The following is an 11,188-nucleotide window of genomic DNA, read 5'->3' as shown; positions in this document are numbered from 1 at the left end:
TCTGTCAGGAATCTCTTCATATAAATGTGTTCTTAGACTCCTTTCCCTTTTCCCCTCCAGGCATTGACTCCATGGCTGACCAGAGTAAATAATGACATAAGGAAAACTTGCCTTTTTGATACTTTTCTTTTTGAGTTCTCCTGCCTTTCTTATTATGTATGGAGCAGTGTTTGATAAGGCTCAAGGTGAATATGTGTCTTTACTAAAAACCTCTGGTTTCTGAACCTATCCATATTAAAGTAATGGTAGCGTTTGAGCTGAGAAATCTAAGAACATTTGGAGACAGGATTTTTCTCATATTTCCTCAGGTGTTGCCACTGGTCATGAAACTAATCTTCCTTGTTCATAAAAATGCAACTGTGTTTTGTTTGTCCTTTTAAATTGGTGGCCTTATAGGAAACCATACTCATAAGCAATAATTCTTTGATATTCTTTTCAGTGCTTCAGAGATTGTCCTGGTCACCCTGTGCTCTTGCTTCACTTCTGTCGCTCTTATCAAATATCCCCACAAAAAGTAAATGGGGGAAAAAGGGGTTTATTTTTGCTCACAATACCTGGCTACACTCTATCACTGCTGGGAAGTTACAGCACCAGGAGCGTGAGAGAGCTGGTCTTGTCATATCCATAGTCAAGAGCAGAGAGAAATCTATGGACCCATACTTGCTTGCTTGCTGACTCAAGATGTCGCCTGACCCCTTGGACCACAGCTGTGTCTGCTTCTGTGTCCTGATTCTGAGGAAACACTTCCCTATTGTCGCCATGGAGCATATGATGATTCACTTCAGTGGTGCTGATCCCTTCAACATCCATAGCTTCAGTTCAGCCCCAGATCAGCCCGATCAGCATGCAGGTTCTACTCAAAATACAGCATGAGGAGCTCCTATTCCTATCCCTGATAGACACTTTGTTCCTCTCCAAAACCCTTAAATGGGGCCTTAACTGGCAATGTTTCTCTCAGTATTCTTTTTGTATTATTATTAGAATTTGGGGAATTTCATACAGTGAGTATTGACCATATCCTCTCAGCAATCTTCCAAGCTCCTATAAAAATGGCCCATTAAGCTCAGCTTCCAGCATTCAACTGCTTTTCCAAATGCATACACAAAAAGTCCAAAGACATGAAAGCCATATGGTCAGTCAGATTGATTACAGCACTGAGCCCACTACCATACTACCCATATCTGTTCTAGTTCTACATATGTACTATTATAAAATACCTGACAAAAAGCATATTAGAGCCTGGTGCAGGCAATGGTGCATGCCTTTAATCCCAGCATTGGGGAGGCAGAGCCAGGTGGATCTCTGTGAGTTCGAGGCGGGGCTGGCCTATAGGGCAAGATCCAGGCACCAAAACTACATGGAGAAACTCTGTCTCAAAAAAAAGAAAAAAAAAAGCAAACAAACAAAAAGCATATTAGAGGAGAAAATAGATTGGTTTTGTTTACAATTTCAGTTTTCAATCCGTTATGGGGAAGTCAATGCAAGAGCTTAGAACAGATAGTTACTTCATATACATAGTAAAGAGCAGCAAGAAATGAAGGCATAAATATACTCACTTTCTTGCTTGTACTCAACCAATCATACTACTATTCCATGTTCAAGATACCCTACCTTGGGAGAATTGCAACCCACAATGGACTAGGTCTTCACATTTAAATTTAATACAATCCCATCTAGACATGTCCACAGGCCAACTCAATGTAGACAGACCCTCATTGGGATTCTCATCCATGTAATTCTATGTTGTAGCAAGTTGACAGTTAAAGATAACCACCTCGTCTCTACAGACAAATCTTTCTGGTCAAAAGAGGTTTACTAAAAAGTAAAGTAAATACAACCACCTATAATTTCAATAAAAGAAAAAAATTATGTTGCCCCAAGACACTTATTAGAGCAGAAATAAGTATCAGCTAAAGACAGAGTTCAGTGATGGTCAAGAGACTACTAGAACATTCAAATAGTCTAGATTGTTAACTATAATTATCGTTTGTATGACATCTGACTTTCAGAAAGAGAATAAGAAGGTTAAACCAGAGTTTGGAGTTAATGTATGATGAATACTGGGACTCATGCAATTCTAGAAATATCAACTGTTTATCTTAACTTTAATTTCTATTTTTTTAAGAACTATATATTATGACTGTAACTCAGTAAACTTCCAGAGACTTCATGTTTCTTAGTGTGAGCTCATGAAGAACTGCTTCTTTATTGCAAGAATGTGGGTGAAGAGGTGTGAAGAGCAAGTATTGGCTGGTTTTCCAAAGTATCATAAACACTGCAATTCGTTACCTGCCAGTGCCTGGATCTGGAGTAATTGCATTAGTGTGGGCCAGCAGCTCAGAATCCAGAGACTCCTTATCTATCAGTACCAGGAGCTAGGAAGACAGTAGAAGCTTGCTGGTTCTTACATTTTTATCATGGTTGCTTTAAAGTTCTAGCCTGATAATCCTAACATCAGATTTAAATCAATTGATATTTTCTCTTTCAAATTGTGATTTTTTTATAATCTACATACAATAAAAGATATGCAATTCTGTCCTGAAAATTATGCTAGGAAACTCTTACTTAAATATTTTATCATAAGGCACATTTGCCTTGTTGAAGTTTGGAAAGCAAGTTCCAGCCTACTTTTGTAGACCTTTCGGTTCCAAAATGGAAATTTACTTTTATAAAGTTATTTTGGGTTGTTTTGTTTGTTAGATATAGCTGTATGTCTCATTGTGGCATGCTCATTTTCCCTGAGAGGACATTGAGGGTTTCTCTAGGTTGTGCCGTTGAAAGTGTGGGAAGAGAGGAAAGAGTATCCTAGGTTGGTCATCTTTGGGGTGAGTGCTCTTGCTAGTGATGATTAGCTTCTAATATCTCATAACTACAGAAGGCTATGACCTCACTTGTAATAATGTTTCTCAGTGAGAATCAGCTCTCAGCCTGTGTTGAGAAGAAACATGTTATTCTAAGCACAGTCTCCACCCACTTCAGTACCTGCATCCATCTCCTGTTAATCCTTTCCTGTCCATCCTTACTTATCACAAATTCCGAGAAAAGGAAGTTTTAACTACTCATTGGCAAATAGTTGGGAGAATTAAGTCAAAACCACAGAAGATTTCATGACGGGGAGACTCAACCAACATTTAATGTAAACACTGAGTCTATGAGAGGTTTAAGGTAAATAAGACAAGAATGGGTGGTTAGTTACTTCATACTTCCCAAGAAAAACTACTTTGAGCATATTGTGTTCTAACTAGGATCATTACACTTCAGAGAGTGTGTGTTTAAGTCATGAAACCACAAAGAAGACTCTAAGAAAAATGCCTTAGGAATGTGGAGTGGGAAAAGATTAAAAGAGAGTAATAAATATATGACGAGAAAACCAAGAGGGCTACTGGGGGGCGGGGTTCAGGTAAAGGGGACCAGGACACTGGTCCTAGGAAGGGAACCTAGTTAAGGGAGTAGGGAGGGGAAATCAGGGAAAACAAAGACTGTGGGAAAATGTCATAATGAAGCTCATTACTCTGTATGCTAATTTAAAACCTAAAGAAAATGAATAAACCTGAATCTATCACTACCAATAATCATAACAGCTATTAAAATGATATAGAACACGCACATGTAATTTAAAAGGTTTACTGATGTAAGCAGTAGTCCTTAATCTAGCTAGCAAACTTCTTATTCCCAGTAACAGATATTTTGTTCTTCCCTCACCACTGAGTCAGTGAGTTATTTCCGAGATTTCAGTGTGAAAGCTAACATGTTTGAATACAGAGAAAGCAGTGCTTTAAAGAAATAATCAGTCTGATAGAGTTCAGGGAGCTTCCACAGTAGTAGGTTTCCATATGACTTTCAGAGACTCCTTACATGCTAGCTATAATTAGATTTGCAAGAGTATTTCACACTGGACCCATGGGGGGAGAGATGGTGATTTCAGTTCATTTCTCCCCCTCCTCCCACCTAGTAGCTAGGAATCTTTTCTTCCTTTGTTGATTTCCTATTGTATAATTGAAGTAGGCTGTTTGAATCGTGTGGGACAGCCTAAAAGATTGTGTAACCTTGATGATTTATGCTTCCTTCTTGAAAAAGCAGTGAGAACCAGTCAGCCTAATACAAACAGCTACAGATCCTACATGGTGGAGTGGTCATCTGGAGCTTCAAGCTTGAAGCAGGTGATGGTTCATTTGTGTTGGGTGCTAGAGGCAACACAATGATTATCTCTCTCAGGTTTTGGGGGCAAGCTACAAACATCCACAGTTGAAGGCCCCATCTTGGCTCATGATTCCATGGGGATCATGGACTGTTCCCAAGGACTGATGCTAGAGACACAAAGACACTTGCCACTTTCTCTTCAAGTTGCCCTCTGTGAGGCTGCCACCTCAGTTCTTTCCTGAGTATCACAAATTTACAGGTTAATTTCTGGGGCTGTCTTTTGATATTAATATGATGTCCAGGTCGAGGATCTGAATGAATAATTGGGAAAACTATTCAGACTCCATGGAAGAACTGCTTTACAGTAAGTGTAATCTGATATGAGAATTAGTCAGACATAAGCATGGAAGCCTTTAAAAGGTTTGCCCAGATGTCTACAAATTCTCACACTATGAGAACTGAATGTTACACTTGTGCCAGAGACTCTAGCATAGTAGAAAGGATCTGAAGCACTGCACAGGAAATTTCCAATTGGAACATCAAGATAGTTTAAAAGAGAATTGTTTACCAAGTTCCTTTGGTGAATAAAATGCAAAGAAACCTGAAGACCTGTGAAAGAGTATGTAAATTGCCGATGTTTTGATACTGGGGTATTGCTGATCCTGGAGGAGCTGCTAACTAACTGCTAAGTGTGGGAAATGACTCTCCTTTCATTTTTTTTTTCAGTAGTCCACTACCTCATCCACCATCTCTCTTGGACTTACTCTAGGTTAATGTGTACCTGTTGTAGCTACTACTAGGTCAGGTAATAACAGGCTACCAAGGAGGGCTCTTACATTCCAGATCCCACTGGAAAATTTCAGGCTGGCCAAACCTTAACACCTTTTTTTTCCCAATGTGGTATACATGCATATGTATATGTATGTATGCATATGTGTATGTGTGCATGCATGTGTAAGGACTTGCATATGCATGCATTTGAGGATAGAAGTGGTTGCCAGATGACTTCTTTGATTGCCCTGCACCTGAATCCAGAGTTTGCAATTTGGTTAGTCTAGCTAGCCACCTTGCCTCAGGGATCCTCTATCTTCACATCCTGACCACTGGCATTACAAGCAGACTGCCATATTCTAGTAGCATTTACATGTGTCCTGGGGATCTCAACTCAGGTATCCGTGGTTGTGTGGCAAATGCTTCACTCCTGAGCCATCACCTCGACCTCCAAACCTCTTCACACTGCCTCATGAGCTCTCATACTGAAACCACATTATAGGCTATTGCCCATATTTCCCTTTTGCACTCTGCCTCCTGGCTGACTCCATGAACCCCTCCTAGATGTTTGTCATGGAATGCCATCTTTTCCTAAATATGTGAGAATAATTATCTTCTCAGTGGCAATCTTTACCTGATCCACCGGCCTGAATGACACTATTATCCATATTTGAAAGAGAATGTGCTTATCAGGGATATGGACAGACAATGAATTCAGGTTGTTCTGGAGCAATCAAAGCATACATGCCTTGATGTCTAAGGAATATTCAAAATAGAACTATTTTAGGGTAAACACATGGTTGTAATTTCCTGTACCTCAAATACCAGGAACAAAGCTTAGAACAGTGAAACTCAATGATTTCAGAGGAATAAAGTGATAAGATGGTCTTGAGGGCATGATGTTGATTTCAGTTTCCCTGATCCTCCCCATAGCATAAACTTCTCAGTACTAGCTGGAATCCTGGAAAGGAGGAAATACCTTGTAGATAGAGAAGACTCAGCTCAAGGACTAATACTAAGGTACAAGCACACAGAGATGGAACAATTGTCTTTATTTGGGATGTAGAGTGTCACAGGCAAAGAGGCCATGTGTTGAAATATCATGCTTTGCTTTGTAGAAGTTTGCTGTTGAGGTCATGACTCTATGGCTTTCTTCAAAGAGTTTGCTCTCAGCATTCTTTACTTAGAGTAGCAGAAATAGTGGGCAGTAGTCCATCCTGTGGGATCCTACTAGCAATAGCATGTTGTTATGCCAGGATGTCTCATAATCTATAGACATAGCCACAGGACTGTCCAGTGATAATTTACCCTGCATAATGTGAGGGATAGAGGTAGAAGAAAGAAGAAGTCAAAGCTCTTGGGTTGTAGGAAAAGCCTTTCAGTTACTTTAACTAAAAAAAAAAACCAACAACCTGTTAGGTGTTTTCAATTCTGATAGAGCATAGAAAATGTAAGATTAGGCTTGGAAGGATGGCTATTAAAGGAAAAAATTTAGTGGGAAAGATTAATGGAGAAGGAAGGAAATGAAACTAAACCTTGAGTCCTGTGTTAATTAACCCCTTAAGAAACAAAGACGGGAAGAGACATGAGTATGGGTTGTAATTCAACCCAATAACTTAATTTTCAGACTAGGGACAGTCTGCTACAAGTTTCCCAGGTGGCAGTAGAGTTTGTGGTCCATGATCTCAAATGAAGAGCAAAGCTTAGAAAAGAGCACATGTGCAATAATGTATTGGGAAGCAGAGCAGAAGCTCCCAAAACAGGAGGAATCTAAAAGATGTGTGGCCAAGGAGTGTTCTGGACCTGGTTCCATTTATATCTTGGCTAGTGTGGTCCTGTCTCTAAGCAAATTAGGTATTCAGTTGGTAGGAACCTGGTTTGTTCATTTGAATGTGTATGAAGGATTCTGACTAGTGGAGACATGGAATGGAAGGGCATTGGCTCAGAAAAAGAGCCTGCCTAAGAAAAAGTGTGACATAAAAGCCTGCCAAAGGCACCAAGAGGTAAAAAGGATCTGGAAATAGAAAAAACAAAGACTGGTTATTGGATGACATCTTTGTGAGTTGGGGGTCCTTATGGATGGAATGGGTTATTTGTTCCTTAGGCTAATAACTGATTACCTAGAACTTATTATGTGTTTTCAGACTTGATATCCATTCCATTAGGGCATGTAGATACTGCTTTTGTATGTTTGGTCTCATGGCCCAGACTACCTACCTCCTGATGGGGCTGCTTTATTCCTAACTCCTAGCATACTAAGCAGTGAGGAGATGGCAGCCAGATCTAGGTACACAGCAAGAGTAGGGGTTAAGCAGTGCCCTTCAGCTTCATATCGTTATTCATTGGAGGAACAGGTTGTTCAATTACTTTCAATAGTGAGAGGATAGTACAGGGAAGAGAAGTTACAGACTGTATAAAAGGCTTTTTCTGTGGGACAGTTGAAGTGTTAAGATTGGAACCATTGGGACTGTCAGATGTCTCAGAGGATAAGATTGCTTGCTTCAAGCCCAGTGACCTGAGTTCAAGTTCTGAAACCCGCATGGTAGAAGGAGAGAAACAAATTAGCAAGTTGTTCTCTGATTTTAACACATGCACCATGGCGATTGCATACCCCCTCCATAGGCACAAAATAATGTAAGTGGGGAAAAAAGTGCCAGGGAACCTTATTGGCCAGAACCCTCGCTGAAAACCTGCATCACTCTTCTGCTCATATGAATCAGTCACTGCAAGAGCAAGACACTTGGTAGCTGTGTGCCACCGGATGCATTAGGTAACTTCTTTAAATTCTAGTTTCCTCTTCTGTAAAATGGAAAAACTAACACTGCTTACCTCTTAAGATAAAAGTGGAGAGTTAAGAAAACACTAACATTGTAAATGCTCAAGACTGGTTGGGAGGGACAGCAAAGAAAAAAATAGGTAGGGAAAATAGGACCTGGTACTGTGAGGAGTTGACAGGGTAAGCTGCACTGCTAAACAAAGCTAAGCTTCTGTGTAGACCCCTGAGAAGCAGGGATGCCCCAGAAGATTACTATGCATCAGAATCACTGACAGTGTAGCACAGAGCTTCAGAGGTCGGGAGGATAGATGCTTCTTAGAGGTGTGGGCTGTCACAAGTTCAGCCTCTCCCCACTCTCCCCTCTCCCAACAAACAAACACGCTGGCAGCACCTGTGATCTAAGACAGCTGGAGAGGATGGAGTTTTCAAAAAGTGCAAGAGACAGTTTCTAGCCAGAGACCTTTGCTCTGGTTCTCTGCTTGTGTGTGTGTGTGTGTGTGTGTGTGTGTGTGTGTGTGTGTGTGTGTGTGTGTGTGTGTGTGTCGGTGGGAGTAGGGCTATCTTCCTGCCCTTTTCTTTGCATCTCTCAATTTTCTTCTATCCATCTCCACTCGGTAGAAGCTGCCAAGTTTGAGAACATCTCTCATTATGAGCCCTTTAGTTACTGATTCAACAAGGAAAAGCAGTAAACATATGAGATGATGAAAGATTATGGGTTGTCATCTGCTTGCCTAGCATGACATTGCTCTCAACTCATTCTCTCTATGGGGAGTAACAACAGTACACGTCCCACTTACAAACTGGAGGACCGTCATAGCATGAGACATCATCTTACATGATCAGTCCAAGAAACAAGGGTCCTGGACAATTTTAAGCCTGGTTTTCTTTCTTCACTTTTTAAACTGACATATATTTATTGCATATAGTGATGAATTTTGTTATGGGCTTTTCATTCAAATATATTATATATTTTGACCATATTTGTCCCTGCTCTAAAAAGTAGACATAGGCTTAAACCTGGATTTGTTTTTGTTTTTGTTGTTGTGTGCTTGTTTTAAGTTTAGAAGCATACTCTCAGAAAGCTGAAGCAGATTTGTCTTATGGTCTGACTTAGGTGACCCTCTAGTCTGTGTAACTTCACCTTATCCAGAGATGGTTAAGAAATAGAATATTTGGCCAAGAAAGGTGTGAGTTCCATTACTGTGTCTAATACATATTTATTCTCCTAGGCAGGATACCCTACAACCCTGAAAGAAATCAGACTTTTGTTAACACACAAGATAAGAAATTGGCCATACAGTCATCAGTTATGTTAAGCCGACCTACAAAGTCTGACTTCCACTTTTACTATTGCTGACCTCTGGCCTCCATCTTCATCTTCTATATTTTCTTTCTCAGAGGTACTGTCTATAAACAGATAGGATTCTTGTTGATACCGTGGAACCCAAACATCTGTTAAAACAATATCTGCTGCCCTATGGTCAAGACTGGGGAAGAAGAAGAGGCACAGAAATAAGAGAAGAAGCTGACCTGGTCTCAGATTGGACTTGTACACTAATTAATTTGTTCATGCTGAGTAGAAAGTAGAAGGATGAGTGTAATGTATAGGAATGCAGACATGACCAGAGTGAAGTCAGCAAGGGTCAGAAATGAATTCAGAAGTATATTCACAGGCCACAGAATTCAGAATTTTGTTAGCCTTCTTCGTATAAGTAGGACATAATTTTTCATATAACATCACTAGAGCAGTGGTTTTCAACCTTCCCAATATTGCTAACCTTTAATATAGTTGTTCATATTTGTGGTGACCCCAGCCATACAATTATTTCGTTGCTAATTCATAACTGTAATTTTGCTACTGATATGAATCCGATATGCAGGATATCTGATATGGGACTCCCAGAGGGGTCATGACCCACAGGTTGAGAACAACTGCACTAGAGTTAAAATAATTGAGACAAGATGATGCATGGTCCATTTTATATTTTAAAACACTCAATTGAGTAGCTATAAATAAGAACATTGAACTATGATTGCAATGATTAACAGTATGGCAGTGAATGGAAGTTTTTAAAAACATTTTGATAAATAATTAACAAATAGACTGTTGCTATGGAGAGAATAATAAAGGACAAACTTAAAATCAAGGGCAACCTGTGATCAGATAATTGCCCGCTTGGCTTTCACACATGCATGCATCTCTGTGGAAAATTGAAGGGTGATCTGATAGCCTTTAGGTGTGCCTTTGGGGGCAGTATGTTCTGGAGGTAGCTCTGAACACTTATGACTGCTAAGATAAAGGCTGACACTCTCAGTAACCCTGCTCTGCATTAAAACATACCAAACTGTTAAAGAAAGTTCTCTTTTCTCAGTAAAAGGTGTCTTTATACTATCTGTACCAGGGTGTCTATGTATCTATCTGCCCTTGGTCATTGCTCTTCTCTTCCAGAAACTCCAAGTTTCGTCTTTAGCTGCACAGGCTTCAGCAATACAGTATACCTATGAATGTATCTTTAAATGGAGGATATAAGTAATTTATATATTCACAGATATATAACAGCATCTAATTGAATTTCTATTTTTTATGGTTATTAGCTTTGAGAAATACATTGTCATTAGTCAATAAACACAGGAAGAGAATATTCTTATTGTAGTGATGGTGAATATATTTAAATTCCTCTTGGATTCTCAATATTTATTATTTAAAATCATTTTTGAAGTTGGTAAGAATCTTTTCCCATAAAAAATTCAAGAAACTAGACATCAACAAACCAAATAATCTAATTAAAAGTGGGATACACATCTAAACAGAGAATTCTCAACAAAGGAATCTCACATGGCAAAGAAACACTTAAAGGAGGTGGTAGCACATGCTTTTAATCCCTGCACTTGGGAGGCAAAGGCAGGTGGATCTGTGAGTTCAAGGCCAGCCTAGTCTATAGAGTGAGTACCAGGACAGCCAGGGCTACAAAGAAAAACCATGTGCTGAAAAAATGACAACAAAAATGTTCAACATCCTTAGCTATCAGGGAAATGAAAATCAAAATGAATCCAACTTATACCTGACCAAATGGTTAAGGTCAAAAACACATAAGTGACAGTTCATGCTGATGAGATGTAGAGGCACGGGGAATACTCCTCCATTTCTAGTGGGAGTGCAAACTTATACAGCCACTTTGGAAATCAATATGGCAGTTTCTCAGAAAATTTGGAATGGATCTACCTCATGACCCAGCTATACCACTCATAACCATATACCCAAAGGGCATTCCATCCTACCGCAGGACACTTGCTCAACTATGTTTAAAGAAGCTTTATTCATAAAAGCCAGAACCTGGAAACAATTTTGTTGTCCCTCAACAAGGAATAAATAAAGAAAATGTATATTTGCACAGTTGAGTATTACACAGCTCTTAAAAAAATCATGAAAGTTGCAGGCTAATGGATGGAACTAGAAAAAGATCATTCTAAGTTCCATCTGACCCAGAAGAACAAACATGG

This window comes from Peromyscus maniculatus, chromosome 12 (genome assembly GCF_049852395.1).
Source record: "Peromyscus maniculatus bairdii isolate BWxNUB_F1_BW_parent chromosome 12, HU_Pman_BW_mat_3.1, whole genome shotgun sequence".
Lineage (NCBI taxonomy): Eukaryota > Metazoa > Chordata > Mammalia > Rodentia > Cricetidae > Peromyscus > Peromyscus maniculatus.
The sequence above is the reverse complement of the archived record's forward strand: the minus strand, read 5'-3'. Positions refer to the sequence as shown.